Raw genomic sequence first — 26,639 nt, 5'->3', positions numbered from 1 at the left:
TTAAAGAGTTTTTATTTGGGAAGAGAGAAGCTATTCTGCTAGTAACGCAAGTTGTCAAAAACAAGACTTGCGAAGAATATGCTTCAGAAAACCTTGCCCTCATTTCATAGTATGTTATGCTATGGTAGCACATTTACAGAAAATTTCAATTTCTCTTTTTGATGATTTTGATGATCTTTGACGATCTTTTTGATGCGCAGGTTATTTGAAATACATCTCTTGTATCTTTTGTCAAATTTGTATTGCCTGATTCAATACATTTTTCTTGAAGTTATTTTTTTCACCAATTTAAATGACATCATTTAGAGTCTGGAATGTGAACAAGTCAGTACTGTTCTAGTCCTTGAACTCTTATAACTTGCTGAGTGATCCTTTGAATTTATTAGTGCACTTTAATCATGAGAACAGAATTGAAGTGCTCCTAAAAGAAAATATGATTTTTGTATTTATGTCAAAGAACTAATTAAAGGCATATAATTTTTTTAGCTTGCAGTTTTTCCCTGGGAAGGTCACATCCAATGTGCATTGTCAGCTGAAAAATAAAAGCAGCTCACCAGAAATCACTAGAAAAAAATGCTTAGCAGACTCTAAATAGTGACTCTTCCACCTGGCCTCAAGATAAAACTGAATCTCTTACAAGGCAAGAGGTTACAGTTTCCAGCAAGATGCAGATTCCAAAGCAATTATGTTTATGTAGGAAAAAGTCATTTATGCCCCAATTTTTTAAATGTCTAAGGTATTGATTCTTTCTCCCAGTCCTCATATCTCACACAATTACTAAGATATTGGTAGGAGACCAGTTGAATTCCTATTGGAAAACCATCTGCAATAAACTTCAGCAAGTTATCTATCTCAAGTTACTAATCCAAAAGCAGCAGTCAGGGAAATACACAGCACACTTTCTTTTCACAAACTTAAATTATGAGTTCCTCAAGAGACCCTGTCTTAATAATCCCTTTTATGTTTCCCTCTCAGGGCTGAGCATAGAGCCTTACACGTAGTAGGAGATTAATAGGTGTTTGCTGAGTTAATTCAGAGTCAGAATGATTACAATCAGCAGTGACCAGGAGGAGCCACAGCCTGATTCATACAGACTGAAAAATCCAGGGCTGCCCAAAGGTTTGAGCTGACTGAGGACTGAAGGTGGGGGAGGGGAACATTCACGCTGTAGACCCTACAGATATGTGGATTTATTACAACAAAATCAGCATATTATGGCATTTTCCTACTGAAGCATCTTGAGGGTGTCTTTTAGTACTTTATAGGATGGCATCACCATCACCATCATGTGGGCTAGCAAGGGCCTGGACAGAGGAATTGATGAATCAGCATTCAACCCTCCAGAGATCTTGAATCCTTCAATCACTGGAAGTGGGAGGAGCAGCAAGAGGAATCCTGCTGAATAAGCTGCTGTTATGTTCATAGTAAAAGTTTAGGAGTCAAGACGTATCCTCTGATGGGGTATGTGATAGAAACCTCTCCTCCTCCCTCTCCTTGGCTCACATCCCAGTTGGTGGACTATGTGCTGCTCGCCCTGTGTGCAATACCACACACAGCAGCTGGGCCATGTCCCAGGAAAGCCACACCAGCCGTGCACTGGATAACAGGCATCAGCTCAGCCCCTGTGGTCACCCCGGCATTGGAGTGGGGAGGGGAGACAAGCTCTTGATAGAACAGCTGGGGAAGAGTCAGATAAGCTCATCTCATGACTTAAGCAGTGGTTCTTAATGGGATGATATCATATCTCAGGAGGTATTTTGGTAATTTGAAGAAGGGATTTTGGTCAGCACAGTGACATAGGAACACTGTCCTCCTGTGGTGGATACACTGGGAATCCTAAGTGGCCTGCAATTTGATAGTTTCAGATAAGGAAGAATTTTTCCAAGTCTGGCATGACTATTAAATGTTCCAGCAGGTATCCACATAGTGGAAAAACCTCTTTATCATTATATGAGCGTGGGGTTTCCTAGGTGGCTCAGTGCGTAAAGAATCCGCCTACAACGCAGGAGACACAAGAGATGTGAGTTCGACTCCTAGGTTGGGAAGATCCCAGGATCTCCCCAACCTGGGAGGAGGAAATGGCTACCCACTCCAGTATTTTTGCCTGAAAATTCCATGGACAGAGGAGCCTGGTCCATGGAGTCGCAAAAGTCAGACATGACTGAGCAACTAAGCATGAACAGAACCTACTTCTGTTTTCACATGTAACTTGAAGTCAGTTTGGATTTATCTTAACAGAAACTGATTTTTTTCATGAGTATAAATCCTATGGAAATCAGTAATTTGTTTTGTTCAGAAATATATCAAAAGTTGTTCATCACTGTGGAGAGTCAGTCCACTTGCTGATTTGGTACTGCACACACCTGTTAGTCTGTATTTATAACTGTCTCATGTAAAAATGTAACTAAAGACATTTGAGACTCCCTTCAGCAGATTCTTAAACAGATTTAGATCCAAATGTTATTAAAATATGCTCAGTCATGTCCCCATGGACTGTAGTCCGCCAGGCTCCTCTCTCCATGGGATTTTCCAGGCAAGATTACTGGAGTGGGTTGCCATTTCCTACTCCTTATTAAAATATGGCTATATGTTAACATATGTTTATAAATAAACATCATGAATTTTCCTAGTAAAACTTTTTCTTAATATTCACAATTTTGCTATCACTTATTTATAATTTTTTAGAAGTGATAAGAAACCTAGTATTGCAATTAAACATTTAGGATTGCCTGGGTTCTTCTCCACCTAACTCTACTAATAACCTTCAATGTCTACTCCTGAATGATGGCTCTTCCTCCAGTCTATCTTTTACCTTTCATCACCTACTGAAGTATACAGTCTCCAAAGTTGTTCTCATGCACTAGAGATGGAATTTTTAAAAACTCAACATGTGGTAGGATTTAAAAATAGGAATTTTGCCATAAAACCCAGTTCTTCTTCAGTTAATCTCATAACAAAACCAACAACTGATACTATATTTATAAGTAAGTCTGAGTCTGTTAGGGAGATGATGTCACACTTCCTCTTTTTCTGCACTATGTTAGTATGTAGTTTATCTTGGCATGTTATCCCTACTTTAACTAAGGTTACTTCCCACTTTCTCTTATCACAGATAAATGACTCTGTTCTGCTAATATGTATCCTCATACTAGTTCCTCCTGCAGTGACTTCCCCAGCTACTATTGCTCTTTTATTCTCCCTTATATCTTATATTTTGGATGATATCTTATCTGTTTTATTCTTTTAAAGCCTGACTCATTTATTAGGTATACAAACAACCATCTGATCAATTCACTGTCTTTTAGTGAAGTGGTTCCCTACCATTTAAATGTTGAAATAAATTTTATCATTGTTACATTTCTTTTGTGTCTCCCTTATAGTTGTGGTGGGCTTCCCAGGTGGCGCTAAAGGTAAAGAACCCACCTGCCAATGCAGGAGACATAAGAGACGTGGGTTCAATCCCTGCGTTGGGAAGATCCCCTGGAGAAGGAAATGGCAACCCACTCTAGTATTCTTACCTGGAGAGTCCCATGGCCAGAGGAGCCTAGTGGGCCACAGTCCATAGGGTCACAGAGAGTCAGACACGACTGAAGTGACTTAGCACGCACACACAGTCATGGTATCGTGTTAATTTTATAAAGTTATGGACTTACCTGGAGTGGTCCAGTGGTTAAGACTCTGTGTTTCCAACACAGGGAGTGCGGACTCGATTCCTGGTCTGGGAATCAAGATCCCACATGCTGAATGGTGCAGCCAAAAATAAAAATAAAGTTGTAAGTATAAGTAGGTTTTTCTTATTTATGAGTTTTATCTCCAGATCCATTTTATTTACTATAAAATCTAAAGATACCAACAGCCAAGGCCAGGTGAAGAATATACTTTAGCTGGAAACCCCTGAATATCTTGGATCTTTGTCCTTTTTACAGCCAGGCAAGACCTTTATTTGCTGTACAGTCATTAGACAGGAATTAAGTATATGGCAGTGGAGGTGGTGGGGGAGCACTTCCTTCCTTCCTTCCTTCCCCTGCTTAGCGAGGTCCAGATAGTTCTGTGCTCCAGGAGGTGATGGGAGTCTACCATCAAAGGTTCAGACCTGGAGAGCAGTCATGATGCTGCTTTACAGCTAGGTCCCCTGAGATCCAGAGCCCACATTCTCCATCTCACCTGCATGTAGGTAATTTCTCAGACACTTTATTATTTACCCACTCACAAGGCCATACTTATCTTCGGGTAAACACGTAGCTGGCTCAGTGGTAAAGAAGCTTCCTGCCAATGCAGTAGATGCAGGAGACTCAGGTTCGATCCCTAGGTCAACAAGATCCCCAGAGTAGGAAGTGGCAACCCACTCCAGTATTCTTGGCAGGAAAATTCAGTGGACAGAGGAGTTAGTGGACTGCAGTCCATGGGCTTTCAAAGAGTATGTGACTGAGCAACTGAACATGTATGCACGCAGACACGTAGCAAAGCGTTCCAGCTGAATATAACTGGGATTCAGAGAATGGTGACTCAGTCGGGGTCTAACCTGGAAGACAGAAATGACCCTGAGTACTTAAAATCATGGAGCTTTAAGGCAAGGAATACATTACACAGGAGTTGGGAAAACAAGGAGCCAATAGAAGGAAGTGTTTTAAGAGCAAGAAAGCCCAGGAGAGACAAACCCACCCTGAGATCTCTTTGCTCGTGTTGGTAAGCATTGAATGAAGGTCTGGGAGGAAGAGGAAGAGAGGCGATTAGAGGTAGAGATGGCAGTTTATCAACCCTCCAAATTAAGGATATCTGAGCCAGGGACTGGGGAGGCTACTAGGATTTTCCATGACTTAGTACTACTTTCTCAGTAAACAGAGCTGTGATTACATGTGAAATTCCTTGAAATTCCACCAAGCTGGTCATATAGAGGACACTTTCTCTGACTTCAGAGTTGATGCCCAGTGTCTTCTATTTTTATCTTCCTTAGATCATTTGAGTCAGTTTCAAGGAAGTGTGGGCAGTTGGCGATACATTCTTTTGCCTCTATCTTGCCCAGTATTATCCCAGACCTTTGTGTGTGCAAGGCAAATTCTCCAACAACCATGTCTAAAGAGTTCAAATCTCTTCTAAACCCAAACTAACAGATTTTTAGAGCACTTTATCCTTTTATCATTTTTTCATTAAAATGATGTGCATAAGGAAAAGAAGGTGAGTCCTAAAGTGAGATATTTGCCATTGGTGTGATGGTGGACACACCAAATGAACAGATTTATTTTTTTAATTCTTGAAAATTACCTATTTAGTTGGCTATACCTGGTCTTAGCTGCAGCATGCTGGATCTCCCATCTTTGTTTCCAGCATGAGAACTCTTAGCTATGGCATAGGGGTTCTAGGACCCTGACCAGGGATCAAACCTGGGCTCCTACACTGGGAGTGCAGAGTCTTAGCCACTGGACCAACAGAGAAGTCCCCAGTGATCAGCTTTAAACCTTAGATTCCTAAGTGCTAAAATAGGAATATTAAAACTTAGCTTGCAAATAAGTTCTGGGAAGCAACTTCCGCAATGTCAGGGATGTAGTAGGTATCCAACAAATAGTGGATGTTATTACCAAAATGACCTCTGACAGTATTTAATTTTCATTGAAAGATTTGTGGTAATAGCTGAAAACAAATAAAGATGGTAAAGTGATCCATGATGATGGTAAAGTCATCTTAAAAACAAGAGTCCTGGGACTTCCCTGGTGGTCCAGTGGTGAAGACTCCTAGCTTCCACCGCAGGGGTCTAGGTTTGATTCTTGGTTGGGAAACAAAGATCCTGCATCCTCAAATCCAGTAGCTTTCAATTTTTCCTTATGACCCACCATAAGTAACACATTTATATAATAATACATTTCATGCATGAAACTAAGACATACATAGAACACTCCTACTCTTACTATATGTGAAAGATGCTGAGGTTTTCTATTCTATGGCACTCTATTCCATTTACTAAAAAAAAAAAATTCTGGTCATGAGTCAGTATGCTTCAAGTGAATGGAAAATTCTAACTCATTAGATTCTTTTATTTTTTTAATGTGTTTAGAAGGAAGTCTGCCTAATTCATTGACGTCAGAGGAAGTGAAGCAGCTATGGACAACTGAAAAGGCAGTTACTGCTCGCCAGGAGCTTAACATGAATGTAAATCCCAACCTCAGCTACACACTCACTCGGTTTTACCACCAGAATACAAGTTCTAAATCATGCTTTACAGCTGCTTGTCATGTAACATTTGGGCAACCTCGGAGGAGTCCCATTGACAGGGACTTGTCTCTGGCTGAGTCATTAAAAAATGGCATACGTCCCAACATCTCTATTTGCATCCATCAGGAGACGGTTAGTGATTTTTCTATTTTAAGCAGTGAAGGATGTGCCTTTGCATTCAAGGAGATTCTGAGCCCTCTAATTGCCAATAGATTTGGTGTGATAAGTATGCACTTAGTGAAGTCACATTATAAAATGAGTTGCTCAAATATTTAATCAGCTGTGCATAAAGCCCAGCCACATGGTTCCTTTGGTATAGCATTATATCCATCATGGCGAGGAGTTGCTATGGGTTACAGTTCTCCTGTCAAACATGAAAAACCTGGATTTGGGAGATGAGTTCCAGCAATGGCTTTCTCTTAGCTGAAGAAAGATTTGCAAGTAAGATGCTTGGGCCAAGCGTGCAAAAGTCTTGGATTCTTATCACACATATTCTTAATGGTTTCCTGGGAATCACCATTTTTTTCCCCTCAGCCTCATTTGCTCAGAGGGAAGAGCATATATTCTGCATGAAGCATGTGCTGAGACCTTTCATAAAGGTTAAAATAATTTGTCCAAGGATATTTTATCAGCCAGGGAAAGAAGTGAGACTCCAAATCTGGCCAGGCATTGTTGGGGAAAATGCAGTATAAGAAAGAGCTTTTGAAGGAGCTTGAAGTCTAGCGGAAGAGAGAGATCCATAAACACATTGACACAGACTTAAAAAAGGGCTCTCATGATCGGAATGAGTCACGTTGCATGGGAGAGCAAATGGGTGAATAACAAATTCTGTCATGAGTTCTTTCTATCTATCTATCTATATATGGGGATTCCTGGTGTCATTGAAGCTTTGAGAAATAAGATTAATAAAAATAACAAGCCAAGTTCCCATTGAATATGAACTTTATTTTTTATCCTAATATTTGAAATCCTAATATTTCTAAGCCCTGCCTTTTAAGAAGGGTCCTCCCAACTCAAACACTCTATATACTAAATGTTACTCAAAATAAATAGGTCACTGGGTTAAGGTTTATGAACCCTTTTGGCTATAAAGAGATTAGTTTGTCCTACCCTTGGCTGGGCCCATTTTTTATTCTTAAAAGTCAAGAATCTGGATGTCTTCCTCTACTTAAGAAAATTAAACTCAGTCTTTTGCTCATTCTCCTTGGTTCCCTTTTTCGTATCTTCTTTCCTTTGGTAGTAACCATGACATCCATCAGTCTAACAAAGATATTAGATAAAAATCTAACATGTTAGATTGTAATATTTTCCCAAATATTACAAAGGAGCAAAAAAGGCTAAATTTAGCCCAGCTTTCTTCCTTTCTCCAAACTAGTTCACACAGTCCTGCAATTACTTGGACACTTTTAATACTTTAACCTAAAACTTTCTTAGGAGGCAGCAAACATCTCTTTCCCAATAGTTTCAACAAAAGACTCCCTGAATATCGTAAATTCTGACTGAGGCTCATGCCCATTCCAGAACCAAAGATGGTGGCCAGGAGGCTTTATATATGGGACAGGTGCTCCAAACCTGGAGAATCCCATGGACAGAGGGGCCTGGCAGGCTAGAGTCCATGGGATCACAAAAGAGTTGTACACGACGTAGTGACCAAACAACAACAACCCATTTCACTGTGTATTTCACCAATACAGGGGGAAGAAAAGACCAAAAATATGTTACTAGAAACAGGGAGAAGAGATGTTGAGCTACCCTAAAACCACTACCATGAGTATATAAGACCCTACACAGAAATTGTAGAAGTCTTGGGAAGGGCACTGTATTTTTTAATAAAGCCTGGAATAGAAATTTGAACTAAGTCTCATAGAGATTTTAAGAGGCAGGAAGACATCATCTAATATGTAGTTTGTGTTGGGGAAAAGAGTAAGATAAGAGATAGGTCTAGGGACCTCCCTGGTGCTTCAGCAGCTAAGAGTCTGTGCTCCCAAAGCAGGGGGCCTGGGTTTGATCTTCAGTCAGGGAATTGAACTAGATCCCACATGCTGCAATGAAGAGTTTGTATGTTGCAGCAAAGATCCTGAGTGCTGCAACCAAGACCCAGAGCAGCCAAATAAATAAATAAAATTTTTAAAAAGAGGTAGGGCTACCACGAAGCTAGTGAAGCTTAAGCTTTCCATATTTGACAGCAATCCTAAAAACATTCCATGAAACTACCATTAATGAATTATAATGCTGAAACAAACTTTTCCAAACCATCAATAGTAAAATATTTAATTAATTCATACTAAAGGGAAGAATACCTATTTTTCCTCTCTATAAAATTGATATTATTAAATTAATGTAATATAAAGAGGTGATCAAGTAGTATACAGCCTAAAACTTGGGGAAAGTACTTTCGAGGTGTGTCAAATATTGATTCATAAAAATTTCATGCTGTTTATCAGGATTTTGTTATGCCTATGGTATTTGTCAGTTCTCTCTAGCTTGTTATTTGTCTTCTTTTCTCTATCAAATTTAATATTCACATAGGTACTTATGTATTTATAATTATTGCTCATTTTCTTAAAGAGATCACCAAAACTGTATAAGCTGCAGACCTCACAGAACCTGCATTTACCCTGGGATTCATCCTTTTAGAAGGATCCATAGCGTGGCCCAGAGCTTCAAGCTTACTTTCAGTGTTAATTGCTCAGTTGTGTCTGACTCTTTGTGACCCCATGAACTGTAGTCCATCAGGCTCCTCCTGGAGTGGGTAGCCATTTCCTCCTCCAGGGTATCTTCCTGACCCAGGGATCAAACTCAGGTCTCCTGCGTTGCAGGCAGATTCTTTACCATCTGAACCACCAGGGAAGCTCCTTTCCCAGCAATCTCTGACCAGAAATCTTTCACCACAAACCTAAGGAGGAGAAGGTGTCTGTGGCTCTGCATTCCCAGCTTAATTCCCTAGGTCACTCCTCTTGGGCAAGCCTTTTTTAATGTATATATTTTAAAAATGCATATATTTTTGGCCCTGCGGCAGACAGCATCTTAGTTCCCCAATCAGGGATCGAACTTAACAACTGGACCACCAGGGAAGTCCCTGGACAAGCTTAATTGCCCTCTCTTTGAACCAACCAGCCTATGGGAAAGAGATATATTGGCTGGTTTAAGCCAATCACAGCCCATTCCTGGATTAGGGGTGGGGTCAGTCCCACCCAAACCACACAAGTAAGAACAGAGACAGAGGGTTAATTTTCCAAAGAAACTGGGTGTCCTGGTACCAAGGAGAAGGAGATGCTGGACAGAAAGCAGTAGGTATCTCAAAGCTGAGACTTGCATTGGGTGTAAAATTTAAGAGGGCACCAAAAACTCAGCAAGTTAAATAATATTTTAATGCACTTAAAAAAAAAAAAAAAAAAACTGAACCAGAAAACTACAGCCTGCAGGCTGGCTGCTTAAAAAAAAAAAAAAATGAAACGCTTCAGGAATTTGCATGTCATCCATGCAGGGGCCAGGCTAGTCTTCTCTGTATTGTTCCAATCTTACTATATGTGCTGCCAAAGTGAGCACCTGCCTGCATTTTTTGTTTTTTATTTATAAGTAACTTTTATAATAGTGTCTGGGCTACCTCCCAGGGGAGTTAGGCTCTGCCTCACCATTGCCTTAGAAATTTTTGAAGTTCTGGAAGAAACTTTCTGGGTCCTAGGGCTTCTTGGAACTCAGAAATTGTGAGGTGTTCTTATCCTACGTGCGTGCGTGCTCAGACGCTAAGTCATGTCTGACTGTGGGATTTCCCAGGCCAGAATACTGGAGTGTGTTGCCATTTCCTTCTCCAAAGGATCTTCCCAACCCAGGGATCAAGTCTTCATCTTCTGCATTGGCAGATGGGTTCTTTGCCACTGAGCCACCAGGGAAGCCCTTCTTATCCTATACCTGTTCCTGTGTTAGACGTTCAGTTGTGTCCGACTCTTTGTGACCCCATGGACCATATCTCACCAGGCTCCTCTACTAATGGAATTCTCCAGGCAAGAATACTGGAATGGGTTGGAGAAGATTCCCTTCTCCGTGGGATTTTCCTGATCCCAGGAATCAAACCTGGGTCTCTTGCATTGCAGGCAGACTCCTTACCTTCTGAGCCACCAGGCTATAAGTCAGCCCTAAATTGGCCTCCTGTTTCAGAGAGGTATGGGAAAGCAGAGGATGCTCCATTTCCCTAACAATTAGGATCATCCCTTGTTGCTTAGCTGGTAAAGAATCTACTTGCAATGCAGGAGAGCTGGGTTCAATCCCTGGGTTGGGAAGACCCCTGGAGAAGTGAAAGCCTACCGTCTCCAGTATTCTGGCCTGGAGAATTCCATGGACACCGTCCATGGGGTCACAAAGAGTCCGACACGACTGAGCAACTTGGGCATCCCTGCTAGCTCAGTTGGTAAAGAATCCGCCTGCAATGCAGGAGAGCCTAGTTTGATTCCTGGGTCAGGAATATCTGCTGGAGAAGGGATAGGCTGCCCACTCCAGTATTGCTGGGCTTCCCTTGTGGCTCATCTAGTAAAGAATCCACCTGCAGTGTGGGAGATCTGGGTTGGGAAGATCCCCTGGAGAAAGGAAAGGCTACCCACTCCAGTATTTTGGCCTGGAGAATTCCATGGAGTGTATAGTCCATGGGGTTGCAAAGAGCTGGACGCGACTGAATGACTTTCACTCATTCCCATATTAGTAGCACAAGCCATTCACTTGATTTTGAAGAAAAAAGACTGGTGGGAGGCCTTGGACTCAAGCAGAGCCTCTGCCCTGTAGCTCTAGCCCCATACTCCCCCTCCTCAACCCCAAGCTGATGAGGGCAGGCGCAGCCAGCTTGCTGGCGATGCCACATGAGATCTGCTGGGGACAGATGGAGGAAGAGGCAGGCAGACCCTATCCAGCTTGCTGCCAGCCCAAGGCAGGCCTTGTTATTTGATGTGGGTGCACTGTGCGCTTCAATTACTGGGCTAGGCTTTATCTTCTCTGACAGCTCACAAAATATCAACCCCGTCGCATGCTGTCAGAAGCTTGTACCTAGAAACAGCCCCAGGTATTGGTGAAAGGGAAAAATGCATCCTTCCTTCTGACTGCATGTGGGACTAGAGAGCCAGAATTTCATCAACAGGACCACAGATAACCAGTTAAAGTGACTAGTAACTCATAGGTGATCCAAACATGTCATTTTAAATAATAGTATCTATTTACCTCTAAAAAAACACATTCATGGAAATGTCAATAAGAGCCATTTGTCAGCTCTGTGACCTTGGTGAGTCACCAGGACACTTAACCATGTGGTGCTCGGTCTCTCCAAATGAAGGTAAGGGGCAGAAATTGAGTGATCATCTCTGAGGTCCTTTCCAGCTCTGGCAGCTATAGTCTTATGAGACGGGGGTCACTTCCTTCCCTTCCCTTCCCAAACAGAAGTAGGCAGCCCCAAGACAGCTGTGTTGCCCAGAGGACCATGGCAGAAAACATGGTCAGAGCATTAAAAACCTGTCTATACTGGAAGGAGACTGATGTGTAAAATACTTCCCCCTCCCCCCCAAAAAAACCTGTCAGTTACTACTAGAGCTTATTTTAAAATAATCTCAGGACTTCCCTGGTGATCCAGTAGCTAAGATTCAGCATTCCCAGTAGCAGGGGGCTCAGGTTCAATCCCTGGTCAGGGAACTAGATGCCACATGCTGAAACAGAGGGATCACGTGCAGTAGTAACTAAAGACCCTGAATGCTGCATAGAAGATTGAAGAAACTGCATGCTGCAATTAAGACTCAGTGCAGCCAAACAAATAAAAATAAATGTTTTAAAAATTTAGAGGCTCCCCTGGAGAAGGCAATGGCAACCCACTCCAGTACTCTTGCCTGGAAAACCCCGTGGACAGAGGAGCCTTGTAGGCTGCAGTCCATGGGGTCTCTAAGAGTCGGACACAACTGAGTGACTTCACTTTCACTTTTCACTTTCATGCATTGGAGAAGGAAATGGCAACCCACTCCAGTGTTCTTGCCTGGAGAATCCCAGGGACGGGGGAGCCTGGTGGGCTGCCGTCTATGGGGTTGCACTGAGTTGGACACGACTGAAGTGACAGCAGCAGCAGCTGGTGGCTCAGTGGTAAAGAATCCAACTGCCAAGGCAGGAGACATGGGTTCTAACCCTGATCCAGGAAGATCCCATATGCTGCAGAGCAACAAAACATGTGTGTCACAAGTACTGAGCCTGTGCATTAAATAATCTCAGGACTTTAAAATAATCTCAGGACTTCCCTGGTGATCCAGTGGCTAAGGCAGAAAACATGGTCAGAGCATTAAAAACCTGTCTATACTGGCAAGGGAGACTGATATGTGCTTTAAAACCCAGGAGCCACAACTACTTAGCCCGCTTGCTTCAACTCCTGAAGCCTGCAGGCTCTAGAGCCCATACTCTGCAACAAGAGAAGCCACCGCACTGAGAAGCCCATGCACCGTAACTAGAGAGTAGCCCCTGCTCGCTGCAACTACAGAAAAGCCTGCTCAGCAAGAAGACCCAGCAGAGTCAAATATAAATAAATAAATTACTGTTTTTAAAAAGTCTAAAGATAATCTCAGGAATATGTTACATATCACATTTGTGATAGCTCAGTTCCTTTGAGAAGCGGATGCCAAGAGGGGCTTAGACATATAGGAGATTTATTGAGGGAAACACCTGTGAGGGAAAAGGCGCAGTGGGAGCCAGGGGAGATGGGAGAGAGACTCCAGACCCCAAAGCAGGGCTGTCACTTGTGAAGAGAAAGGCGGCACTGGGAGGTGGGGGAGGAAAGGTCTCAGACTGTAGGTTCTCTAAGAACATTTCGGATAGACTGAAATCAGTTTCCTAGGGCTGCCACAACAAAGGACCATGGACTGGGAGACCTAAAGAATGGAAATTTTCCTATAGGTCTGGAGGCTACATTTCTGAGATCAAGGTGTTGGCAGGATTGGTTTTATTCCAAGGGCTTTCTTCTTGACTTGTAGATACCTGTCTTCTCCCTGTGTCTGTACTTCATTTTCCCTCTGTATAGGTCTATATCATAACATCCTCCTCTTTTTTTTTTTAGGATTTATTTGTTTGTTTGTTTGTTTGCACTGGGTCTTAGGTACAGCATGCAGGATCTTTTATCTGTGGCATGTGGGATCTAGTTCCCTGACCAGGGATCAAACCTAGGCCCCCTGTATTGGGAAAATAGAGTCTTAGCTACTGGACCACCAGGGAAATCCCCCTCATCTCCCCTTCTGATAAGGACACCAGTCATATTGGATTGGTCCACCATCATGACATCATTTTAACTTGTTTTTGTTTAGTCACAAAGTTGTGTCCAACTCTTTTGACCCCATGAACTGTAGCCCACCAGGCTCCTCTACCCATGAGATTCCCCAGGCAAGAATACTGGAGTGGGTTGCCACTTCCTTCTCCAGGGGATCTTCCAAACCCAGAGATCCAACTCGCATCGTCTGCATTGGCAGGCTGATTCTTTACCACTGAGCCACCTGGGGAGCCCCCATTTTAACTTAATTACCTCTTAAAAGTCATATTCAGAGGTACTGGGGTTAGGACTTCAACATATGAACTTTGGGGGAATGCAATTCACTCCATAACAGGCAAGAAAGGTTTCCTCAAGCCAGTTGCCCATTAGAGGAGCCATGTGTCTCACAGCAATGGGACACCTTGAGTATCCTCGCCATGTTCTGTTCTTGGCTGGAAGCCAGCCCACAGGACACATGGCCTTGTGCAAACACTGTGGTGGATTCAAAGAGGCCACAGCTGGGGCCCTCAGTTAATTATCCCACTGCTGGCAGGAGATCCATGGTGCATTTCCATGGTCACTGTGACATTCAATCTTTATTTACTAAATTGCTCAAGAAAAATAAATTGACCACCTATTAGGTACTAGGTGAGTGAGTCTAAGCCCTGATTGTCCACCAAAATTACTGATAGAGATTTTGTTTTCCAGTGCATTTTTCTGGGCCCATCTCTGCAGGGGGTCACTGTCCTTGAGAGCTGGTGTGTCAGGTGCTGGGGTGGGGAGGGTGCTGATGGGACAGCCTCTGCCCACCGGAGCTCCAAGCCAGCAGACGGAATTAACAGCTTCAAAAGCCTCGTGCACAGAATTGCAGCCACATTACAACGCCCTGGTTAAATCAGTAACTAGAATCAGCTGGAAGCAAGAAGGACTTGTTATGACTGTTGTCAATCAGTAACAAATATAAAGTTCCATGAGGATAGGTTCAGAGGTTCTCATTCATCTTGTTTTTCCCCTCAATTCTTCCTTGCTAGGAGCTTCATCTGCACGTCTTCCAGCTGAAACCAGGAGGAATGACTCAACTCAGACTGCCGTGAGATTCCCTGCAAAGGTCAAACCCCAGTGCCAACATGCTCATTCCCACAGTGCATCCTCCAGCTTCATCTGGTGGCTATCATCTTGGCTGCGTTCACAAACCTCCAATGTCATGGAAGCACATTCCCCTCCTAGTTCCAGCAAAGGGAAAAAGGGCTACAGGCTCGATCCTCTACCCTGATGTGGAATGTGAAGGAAAGACCAGGCTTTTCAATCCTGCCTTGCCTTTTACCAGGCAGACCTCTGGGAGCAAAGTATTTAGTCTCTTGACATCTCAATTACCTTACCTATTATTTGGAAGTAATAGTAACTACCCTGCAAAGTAGTTGTAAGGATTAAGACATCAAAGGTAAGAATGTCCCCTACGACTATGAGCTCATAGTTGGTATGTTATAAATACTGAGCCTTCCCACCCCAATCATCAGCAAATTATTTTCTCTAGAGTTAGAACAAAAATTCTCTTGCCAAAACCATTGAGGAAATCCAAAAACTCCAGCTTCCATTTCCCCCTTTTACCTCCTTTATGTACCTGGGAGCTGCCACAGCAGCCAAAATCTGCTCTCTGGAAAGGCTCTGATGTCAAGCTTTGCCACCTCATATGAATTTCTACTTCTCTGAACATTCAATCCAGAAGCATGCCATGATAACTATTCAGCCTCACCAGGGAAAAAAGGGGCTTTACCTCTTGGTAAAGAAAACCACATAAATAGCAAGGACTTTTCTGGTGGCCTCAGTCACACCAGATAGGTGTCCTCCTCTTATGGGGTGGCCTTGGTTGGAAGGGCAGTGTAAGGTAGGAAGGATCATCCCCCCAGGAGAGTGCAGACATTTCTAGAAGGAACCATCTCTCTTCTTTCAAACGAAATCTTACCCTGGATCCTGATATTTATAAAACAGGAACATATCCTATTTCATCAATATAAAAATTTTCAGTGCAATTGTATAACCTTTGCTCATTATAACCCAAAAATGTATGAACAAGAAGATTGTGTTGAAATTAGGACATTAGATGACAGTTACATTTTCTATCATCTTCAATAACTTGTTGTTTGAGTTGTTCAGGATCTAAGAAACTGGGCTGCATGTTGTTAATGGTCCCAGTCTTTTAACAGCTCTTCTGTCAGTCTTGGGAGACACTTTGAGAAAAACATCCCTAAAGCTTGTATAGGTCCATCTAGTTAAAGCTATAGTTTTTCCAGTAGTTATGTATGGATGTGAGAGTTGCACCATAAATGAAGCTGAGCGCCAAAGAATTGATGCTTTGGAACTGTGGTGTTCAATAGACCCTTGAGAAGACTTCTGAGAGTCCCTTGGACTGCAAGGAGATCAAACCAGTCAATCCTAAAGGAAATCAGTCCTGAATATTCATTGGAAGGACTGATGCTGAAGCTGAAGCTTCAATACTTTGGCCACATGATGTGAAGAACTGACTTACTGGAAAAACCCTAATGCTGGGAAAGATTAAAGGCAGGAATAGAAGGGGACAACAGAGGGTGAGATAGTTGGATGGCATCACTGGCTCGATGGACATGAGTTTGAGTAATCTCTGGGAGTTGGTGATGGACAGGGAAGCCTGGCGTGCTGCAGTTCATGGGGTCACAAAGAGTCAGACAGGACTGAGCGACTGAACTGAACTAAACTGAAAGCTTGAAGATATATATACATATATGTATATATCCATGTGTGTGTGTATATCTATCTATCTATCCATATATATATATATATATATATCCATCAGCACCAAGAATGGACAATCGTTGCTTATTATCGATAACATAATTTTTCATGTTGTAACATGTTCGTAATTCACTAGTTATCAAGTTATCACCTAGGTGAGAATAACTCTGTAATGATGCATTTGCACTTGGCCCAGCCTTCAATCCAGTGAGGTCCACACAGCTGTGCTAAGACACATGCACAGCCTTGACCTTCATACAAGACCAGCAAGGAGTGACAAGCTTCCAGATCAATACACATCTACAAGAGATTTCAATATATGCATGGCTGAGATGTTTCGACAAGATTTTTCCCAGGGCTACAAAAAAAGTTCACATGTAAATATATATTCATATGCTCATATCTCCTATGGTTAAAATTACACTGGATCTGTTTGATCATTCTGTCTTTTATTCTTGTTTAAAGCCACTTTCATATTTTAATGAAATTTGACTCAAGAGTTTGCAGAGTCCCTGAATCATTGAAAAAGCAAGAGAGTTCCAGAAAAACGTCTATTTCTGCTTTATTGACTATTCCAAAGCCTTTGACTATGTGGATCACAATAAACTGTGGAAAATCCTTCAAGAGATGGAAATACCAGACCACCTGACCTGCCTCTTGAGAAACCTGTATGCAGGTCAGGAAGCAACAGTGAGAACTGGACATGGAACAACAGACTGGTTCCAAATAGGAAAAGGAGTACGTCAAGGCTGTATATTGTCACCCTGCTTATTTAACTTATATGCAGAGTACATCATGAGAAGCGCTGGACTGGAAGAAACACAAGCTGGAATCAAGATTGCTGGGAGAAATATCAATAACCTCAGACATGCAGATGACACCACCCTTATGGCAGAAAGTGAAAAAGAACTAAAAAGCCTCTTGATGAAAGTGAAAGAAGAGAGTGAAAAAGTTGGCTTAAAGCTCAACATTCAGAAAACGAAGATCATGGCATCTGGTCCCATCACTTCATGGGAAATAGATGGGGAAACAGTGACTGACTTTATTTTTTGGGGCTCCAAAATCACTGCAGATGGTGATTGCAGCCAGGAAATTAAAAGACACTTACTCCTTGGAAGGAAAGTTATGACCAACCTAGACAGCATATTAAAAAGCAGAGACATTACTTTGTCAACAAAGGTCCATCTAGTCAAGGCTATGGTTTTTCTAGTAGTCCTGTATGGATGTGAGAGTTGGACTATAAAGAAAGCTGAGTGCTGAGGAATCGATGCTTTTGAACCATGGTGTTGGAGAAGACTCTTGAGAGTCCCTTGGACTGCAAGGAGATCCAACCAGTCCATCCTAAAGGAAATCAGTCCCGGGTGTCCATTGGAAGGACTGATGTTGAAGCTGAAACTCCAATACTTTGGCCACCTGATGCGAAGAGCTGACTCATTTGAAAAGACCCTGATGCTGGGAAAGATTGAGGGCAGGAGGAGAAGGGGATGACGGAAGATGAGATGGTTGGATGGCATCACCGACTCAATGGACATGAATTTGGGTAAACTCCAGGAGCTGGTGATGGACAGGGAGGCCTGGCGTGCTGCGGTTCATGGGGTCACAAAGAATCGGACACGACTGAGCGACTGAACTGAATTGAAGCATCTCTGCAGGACCCCGATCCCTGCCTAAATTGAGCCCAATATAGTTGGAGGAATAAGGCCCAGAGAAATGTGGAGTCCTGCCCGGCTCACACAGCCCATTCATGGCACCACTACAATGAGAACCTTTAACTTCAGCCTCCTTGGTCAGTGCTCTTAACAAGACACCAGAGTTCCAGGAGGTTCCTAGTGCCCCACAATAAGGGCAGTGACAGATGTCAGCACATAGCCAAGCCTGAAATCCTTTCCCAAAGGAGGGAGAAAATTCTCAAAATGACTGGTGGCCTTTATGACTCAGACTGTGCTGTGGGCCATGGAAAAATAATGGTTTATTTGGTTTGGTTTACTTTCTGAGAAAGAGAGGCCAAGCTACATCACACCAACATGTGGTGACGCTGAGTCTGAGCTGTGACCCTCAGTGATGTGGGGAAGGGATTCAGCATCCATGGGCTGGGATGGAAGATAGAGGGTTGGGGACCAGGTTTGAGTCTGGGCCAACAGAAGGGCAAGCCCAAGAGGCCTGAGGCAACCATCTCTCCATCTGCCAGACAGTTGCAACAGCTATTCTAAGCCCTGGCTCGAGGCCAGCCTTGATTGATTTCAGCAATAAAATTACATGTTCCAAAACTCATCTGTTTTGGACCATCAATGACAAAGAGAGTTATTACAGAATGTCAAATCTGTCCCTGTGTTTGGGACACATTTCTGTATTAATACCTGTTTGGCCTCTACAAATGATTCATGTGGGGCAGTGGAATGACTGAGTCACTGTCAGAATAATTTACTCACATCCCTCTCATCATTATTGTACATTCTTTCCTAGAGCCAAACATTACTCACATGTCTCTTTGACCTACGTTAATATGAATGTCACTGATAGGCTGTTTTCTCTCTGCTGAGCTGAGGTGTGGTAAACAGGAAAACAAGATGAAAAGCATTTCCAATGATAGTTATGGAACCCTGTGGTTAAAGGGTCAACCCACATTTTCTAGTCATGGAACAAAGGAATGATGATCAAACTTGGCATTAACAAATTCTACCTCTGTCCACACCTCAGCTATTTCAAAGGGTTTTCTAGTGCTGCTTCAGTGAAGTCAATTTCCCCCTCCTACCCACAGGCATCTTTTTGCTGCCCCAGGCTCAGGAAGCAACTGTGCACCATCCTCTTTGTTCAGACGCCTTTTCCTTTAGGCAAAAAGAACAGAAATCTTCTCCAACTAGCTCAGCAAAAAGCAGGGACTATATGGACTTCCCTGGTGGTCCAGTGGCTAAGACTCTGCGTTCCCAATGCAGGGGGCCCAGGTTTGATCCCTGGTCAGGGAACTAGATCCTACATTTGCAACTAAAAATTCTGCATCCTATAAATAAGACCCAATGCAGCCAAATAAATAAACATTAAAAAAAAAAAAACCCAAACCAACAGAGACTGTGTTGGAGGGAAAGTGGGGTTTCTCTCAGGAAGCTGAGCTAGTGAGGAGATAGGAAATACTTGGCAGAGCTAGAGTTCCTTCTCTAAAGAGATACATTTTTAACAATTTAAGGAGACATGTGGGTAGGAGGGTCACTGAGCTCCTGTTGCCAGGTTAGAGGAAGAAGTATGACGTCAAGGGGTTTGACAGTAAGTCCAGCCCCACCTGACGCTGCATCATGGGGAGGAACAACTGTAATTACATGACACAAGAAACCCACGCTTCATCTATTTCTACCTGTGCCAAGTGGCCCTTCTTCTGTTCAAATCAGAGCATGGACTGTGCCCCACGCACCCTGTTATCCATCCGAACACAAGGACTGCAGGCTAAATTCCAAATACCCAAGACCGAAATCTTCAGTTCTGCCTAAGAGAATGGCTCGATCTTTGAAATTTTATTGTCTTGTACAGGGCATTCTCTGTACTAGTTTGTTGTAGTTATAAAACAGTTAGCAAGACAGCTTACATTTCCATTTAATCAATATTTTCTATCCTATACATCTCTGCCCCCAATTTTTTTTCTCTTCAAAATCCATTCTTTAAAAGAAAAAAAAAATCACTGGAGAAATGTGTGTTAAAAAACAACAATAAAAACCATCTAACAACTGACGTGCCAATAGTCAAGTCTGTGACTTGTAGAGAAGGTGGTCAAACAATGGCACATGATATACCTATACCCACCCACCAGCTCTTCAAGGCCTGCCCTCAGCCAGGACCCAGGCTCACCATCAGACACTCAGGGTCAGGCTGACTAGGGCTCCCCAGGGCTAGAGTGACTATGCTCTGGTCCCCAGAAACCTGCAAAGTGCCTAGAATCTCGTTAGCTTCTCTCTGCTTTTCTCCATTGTTTCTAAATAGCTTGCCACACCCTTCTCATTTTGCAGGGGGCAATTTTATGACTTCATGTATAAGTAGTCTGGCCCTGTGAGTGCCCCGAAAATGGAAGACATAAGGCTTGTATGGAGTGTAAAGGAAGCTCTCCATCATTAATTGCAGCACATAACCAGTGTTGTTGTGATGTGTTTTCTCACACTGGGAAGGTTGACTCCCATGCATCCATTTGGATTTAAGGTTTTGTTTCTTCAAAACATGGGTGTATTTTTTCCAAGATACTCCTCAAAATATTGAGTTGGCCTAAAGGTTTGTTTGGGTTTTCCATAACATCTTATGTAACAAACCTTTTGGCCAACTCAGTATGAACAGAGAATGTTCATGAGTGGAGGAAAGCAGAGGAGTTGCACTGCTGTCCACCAGGCAAGGAATATGGGGATAGTCTGAGAAGAGAGAGGACATGGAAGGGCAAGAAATTTGGCCTAAATGGTTGCTGCCACAAGGAAGATGGTTAGTGTCTAAGCATGACTTGCCATGTGCATATGTGTGTGCTCACTCAGTCACACGCAAATCTTTGTGACTCCATGGACTGTAGCCCACCAGGCTCCTCTGTCCATGGGATTCTCCAGGCAAGAATACCAGAGTGGGTTGCCACTTCCTACTCCAGGGGACCTTTCCTACTCCAGGGATCAAACTTGTGTCTCGTGTATTGGCAAGCAGATTCTTTACCACTGTGCCACCTGGGAAGCCCATGTGAATAGGAAACACAAACCAATCTCATTTGCACTAACACCCCTGGAGCTCCAGGCAGCTTTCTTGAGGGGTAGGGGGCTTGTTTGGTACAACCACCATTTTTCTGGAGATGATATTTCATCTCTTGCACAAGGAGATATTCTATTAAATTAATGGCCCTGGAAGGACAACTAGTGGCCTTGATCCGCCAGCCATGGAGCTGTCAACCCTGGACCCACCCACCGTCCTTGTCAGGTTTCTTACGGGAGTGTTTGCCCCAACCCTGCTTAGAAATAGCGCACTGGCTTTGGCCAGTCTACCACGGTTGAGAAAATAAATGAAAAAGAAAAAAGGAGAACATAGAAGCCAGGGAAAGGAGAAGAGCCCAGATGAACTTCCTTTCCAGATTCCCTCTGTGGATTTCCCTGGTGGCCCAGTGGTTAAGACTCCACGCTTCCTTTGCAGGGGGCACGGGTTTGATCCCTGGTTGGGGAACTAAGATCCCACATGCTGTAGGACAAGGCCAGAAAACAAAACAAGACCAAAAGACTCCCTCCATGCTAGGCACATGCTTTCAATCAGGCCTGAGACTCCATTATTCTTTCTGACAACACGAGAGCTGGTATACTGTGCCCTTCAGACTAGAGAGGAAAGAGAGGCTCAAGGGGTTAAATGACACACAGTTGACTAGGGGCAGAGCCAAGATTCAACCCTGAGGCTCTCTGCCTTTAAAGCTCATAAGCACTCATCACTGTCCCCACTGCTGCGGATTATCTCATTTTCCTTATCTGGCTGTCAAGGAGTAATTACCTCGCAATTCCCTCCTGTCTCATTCTTTCCATTACCGTCACCCTCACACGTTAACACAGATCAGGCTCTGCCAGCTCGTGGTCAGCCGTCCCCTCTGCCGATGGCTGCCCCATATTGGTCCCTTAGGCCAACAGACCACCTGTGCATCCCATGCACTCTGCCCATATGGTGGCCCCAACTGTCTCATGACCTCCTGCTCCCGCTCACTTTTGCTCTGGTCCCAACTCCACCGGTGTCCTAATGGTTAAAGAAGACAGCTTCAGGGACAAGAAAAACACAGTGACCAAAACTGTCAGAACCGCCTGCCCTGAAATTCATGGGCACTAAGGGGCAATCCCACAGTGGGCTGGAGGACAGAACATGCAGCGAGGAGAGGGCCTGGAACCCGGGAAGTCTGCCCTTCCAGCCCCCTCTGCTGCCTTCCTCCCTGTGGCTGGTGCCTGCTTAGCCAGCCTGGGAGAGGACCCCTGTCTACAGGGCCTGGCCCTGGCGCCCCCTAGAGGTCACTGAACGCAGCAACCCTTATTCAGTCCAGGAAATCACTGTCTATAGCGGGTTCTTCAGCCTGGTTGCTCTCATAGCTCCAGTGATAGGGAGAGTACCACCTCTTTTCACTGCCAGACAGCCCTCATCATCAGAAAGACCACACCAATGTTTTCATGCATTTCTAGTCCTGATCTTCTTACCCAGATTTATGAAAACGACTTCATTTTCCCATAGGTCTTCTCCTGTATTTCATTTTTTTTAAGCAAAAGCAGTCTTTTTTCTTTTTTTTTAATTTTTTTAGCTGTGCCGGGTCTTAGTAGTGGCATGTGGGAGCTGGTTCCCTGACCAGGCATTGAACCCAGGCCCCCTGCCTTGGGAGCACGGAGCCTTAACCAGGGGTGTCCCAGATCTTCTCCTATACTCATCAATCGTTGCAAGATTGTACATTTCCATCCATGACATTCCACCTTGATGACATCAGGCAGCTGTTCCACCTTGCTGAAATTATTTTGGGCCCTAATTCTACCATCAAACTCACTATCATTTGTCTTTCTATAAATCTCAAATTCGATTAAGATGTATAGTGTGAATCTGAGTCGCTGATATGAACACTGAACATGACTGTTAAAGACCAAAGCTTTTCAGAATGTATTTAGAGGCTTTCTTCCATTCTGTCACCCATTCTTCAATCAATAATGTTTTAGATTCCGTCTTTTAAAAAGTCACAGATTAATCTCTCTCCTAACTCAATCGGCATTTCTTCATTTTATAAATTTAGTGGCTCTTTACAGTCCAGATACACCATACCTGCTACATACATACCCCCGATCTGATCGACCAATAGTCCCATTGGAAGGGGAAATAAAAAATCGCTGGGTATGATTTACAGCGAGCTACTGCTGGCTCTTGGTAAATTTCTACTTGCTTGACTAAGAATTCACAAAACATTCACTTAATTCCCTAAGGAGCTTCTAGATTCTACCTTCTTTCCTTTTTTTTTTTTTAAGTCTTTATTTACTACAATATTGCTTTTGTTTTATGTTTTGGTTTTTTGGCCAAAAGGTATGTAGGATCTTAGCTCCCTGACCCAGAATCTAATCCAAACCCCCTGCATTAAAAGATGAAGTCCTAACCACTGGGCTGCCAGGTTAAGTCCTGATTCTACCTCCTTTCCTTTTTTGACAATTAGAGCAGTGTTTTCTTTCTTTCTTTTTTTTTCTTTTGAGGTTGGAATTGCTTTTATTGGGGCAAGCATGGCAGGCCCACCATGGTCAGCTTAGTTTTCTGCCCTCCAAGGCAGCCAAAGCCGGGCTCCTCCACCCGCCACCTACATGGGTTAGTGGAACATGCAGAGCTCAATCACAGGGTGGAGGCAGGAGGTCAGTGGGGAGCTGCCAGAGCCTGGGGCCAATGGAACAGGAGCAGGTGGCACCGGCTGGCTGGCCTTGGCCAGCATGGACTGCCCAGGCAGCGTCCCAGGCCAACATGGGGCTGAGAAGCTCCCTGGGGGAGGCAGGCAGCACCTGGGGGCCCACAGGCCTTGGGGGATACTGGGCCCACGGTGGGCAGAGGCCTGCAGGAGCCCAGCCATACCTGGCCAGCATGCCTGAGAGCTGGGCAGTGGCAAGACTTTCACCAGGAGGGAGGCAGCTCCCACCCCAGGTCTGGGTCCTTGGGGCCTGGGGTGTGAAGGGGGACACAGAAGGCACTTACTAGGGAGCTGAGGCTGGAAGGCTGAAGCCAGAGGCCTGGGGATGGGGGCCCTGGCCTGGGTTGGCTGGGTCTAGAGCAGTGTTTTCTTACCTTGAGCCTTTCCATACTTCCTGTTTTTCATAATTCCTCAGAGATGACTGACAGGCATTCTAGTCCATTTACCTGCAATTTGACTGAATCAGGATATGAACTTATTCAAAACAGGTGTTTTTTTTTTTTTCCATTCCTTCCCCCTTGGGCTTCCATTTCCTGTTCCCCATGTTTTGCATTGTGTTGGTCATTAACCTTGATAGAATGGCAAAGTTAAAAAACAGGTGCGTTTTCTCTTTGTCACTTGTAAACATGGTATCATCTACCCCAAACAGGCTCATGCCTTTGCAGTTCTTCCTGCCCTGAACCAAATAAAAGCAGTCATTATTCTTGTTCTTCAAGCCCAAGTTCACCCTGCCCTTTATTCATCCTGTTTCTATCTTTACAAATTTATTCACTCATTCACTCACTGGATGAACTTTTGTTAGGAAATCTATATCTTGTTCCCCAAATAAGATAATTAATTACACCCTATTGACACATTCTTCTTTTGCCAAGTTTTGGTATTTGCATGCATTATTTGTTTCTGTACACACCTCCTCAGCACCCAGATGATCAGATGTCACTTCTTTGGATATAATTGAGGTTGGGGGAAAGGGAGGGAGAGAAGAAAAAATTATAGTCCATATAGCAGGTCAGGAGTAAAGGTATTTACAATGCATCCTGGGGAGAGATTAAAAACGACAAGGTGTCTCTGGTGGTCAGTGGTTAAGAATCTGCCAGCCATTGCAGAGGACACAGGTGCAATCCCTGCTCTGGGAGGATTCCACGTGCCATGGGGCAACTAAGCCAGTATGCCACAACCACTGAAGCCCGCACACCCTAGAGCCCATGCTTCGCAAGAAGAGAAGCCACCACGATGAGAAGCCTGTACACCACAAGCAGAGAGGAGGCCCCGCTAGCCACTAGTGAAAACCAGTAGGCAGTGACAAAGATGCAGTGCAACCAAAAATAATAAATAAGTAAAATTTTAAAAACTGAAACAAGACAAAGAAAGTAAACCCTGGTATTTTAACCACATCCCCCATTTCTCAGAAGAAGGAGAGTTAAGGCATGCATTTAAGTGAGTTTCTTTGGGGACAAGGTGGGAGCTGATGACAAGAACCACCAGTTTCAAGTCATAAAATCAGACAAGGAAGACAAAATACCTTTAGGCATGCATATAAATGTTCACACAAGCTTCTCGCTTAAACTGCAAGGGAAGCAGATTCTGAAACATTTCTAAGGAATTATTACTTAATATGTATAAAAATATTACCAATGGTTTAGTAATGGTATAGTTCCTGTTATTTTAGTTAGTTAAGTATAAAAATTAAAATAAGGGTTTTTGGTGGATCTGTGACCTCAGTGTCTCCAATTCCATGTTTCACTTAAGACCTTAAGTTATTTATTTAAATTGGTTAAATATTTAATAAACAGAATAGAAAAAAAATAGTTTTCCTTTCTAAAGAGCAAGAAAAATTTCCTTTCTTTGTATTAAAAAGATACATTTTACTATCCAAATATTTGTATATCTTTCCAGGGAAATGAAATCTGGCAAGATTTATGCCTTTCATATAATGAAGATCATAATATTTAAAAAGTGCATTTACTGTGAAAGTAAGTAACTTTCTCAATTAGTGTCCCAATTGAGACAATTGTGTCAATAGAGAGAATAGTGTCCCAATTTCTCAATTAGTGTCTCGATTGTCTCAAAAGTGCAATAAGGATGCACTTTCACAATCTAATATAGAACTCAAAATGTTTTACAGCCCAATAGTAAATATAAGTTTCTAATTTGAATGAAGTCTAAAATATACAAGTCAGGACTCTAACCATACAAAAGGATAATACTCAGAGAGAGCTCACAGTTCAGAATCATCCCACAGCAATTTCGGGGGGATAGTAAATAGATTTTTTGGAGAAGGAAATGGCAACCCACTCCAGTATTCTTGCCTGGATAATCCCAGGGACAGAGGAGCCTAGTGGGCTGCCGTCTATGGGGTCGCACAGAGTCGGACACGACTGAAGCGACTTAGCAGCAGCAGCAGTAATTAGACCTAACAGTATTATCATTCTAATGAGCAAGTTAAATCAGAGAGCTCTCAATTTTGGAATTCCAGTATTAATCAACTATAAGTAAGTGTTAGCTTGTATGTATCACCAACGACTGAGATGTTTCTAATGAATTGACTATTACATTTCCTAAGTTCTGAAAGGCCAACAGACCAAAGAAAGAGATTTCTCTATATTCCTGCTTGAAACCAACAGCTTTAGCAAACTGCTAGCCTTGATTCAGGACCCACGGCTTTAAGATATTTAATTGTAAGATTCTCTCATCTCATCTCACCTCATCTCATCCCATCTCATCCCATCTCATCTCATCCCATCTCATCTCATCCCATCTCATCTCATCCCATCTCATCTCATCCCATCCCATCCCATCCCATCCACGGGGTTTCAGACACAGAGTCCTTGTGCATGAGGAGTCACCCATGAAACCACAGTGAAGTGAAGCCCAGTGAGTGAAGAAGCTTCTTGGGGCAGCAGCAATGGAAACAGACCTTCAAGGTTGAGTTGGAGATGAAAGGGTGTTCTGAACAGAGGCTCTGACTTGTGCTAAGACATGTAGGGTGACCCACATGGCCCGGAAACTCCA

At 43.3% G+C, this 26,639-nt stretch overlaps 3 non-coding genes across 3 annotated transcripts; 1 reads left to right on the top strand and 2 right to left on the bottom strand.

Moving 5' to 3' along the window:
• Positions 1-9,651: 9,651 nt before the first annotated feature.
• Positions 9,652-9,756, bottom strand: LOC139185556 (U6 spliceosomal RNA). The gene has a single exon (XR_011569125.1). It is a non-coding gene; the product is annotated as a U6 spliceosomal RNA (small nuclear RNA).
• A 9,365-nt stretch (positions 9,757-19,121) lies between these two features.
• On the top strand, positions 19,122-19,194 carry TRNAG-CCC (transfer RNA glycine (anticodon CCC)). The gene has a single exon. It is a non-coding gene; the product is annotated as a tRNA-Gly (tRNA).
• A 6,959-nt stretch (positions 19,195-26,153) lies between these two features.
• LOC139185507 (small nucleolar RNA SNORA2/SNORA34 family) lies at positions 26,154-26,285 on the bottom strand. Its single transcript, XR_011569087.1, has one exon. It is a non-coding gene; the product is annotated as a small nucleolar RNA SNORA2/SNORA34 family (small nucleolar RNA).
• Positions 26,286-26,639: the final 354 nt, after the last annotated feature.

The sequence above is a fragment of the Bos indicus genome, chromosome 10 (assembly GCF_029378745.1).
Source record: "Bos indicus isolate NIAB-ARS_2022 breed Sahiwal x Tharparkar chromosome 10, NIAB-ARS_B.indTharparkar_mat_pri_1.0, whole genome shotgun sequence".
Lineage (NCBI taxonomy): Eukaryota > Metazoa > Chordata > Mammalia > Artiodactyla > Bovidae > Bos > Bos indicus.
Note: the sequence above shows the minus strand (reverse complement) of the source record. Positions and strands in the feature narration are given on the sequence as shown.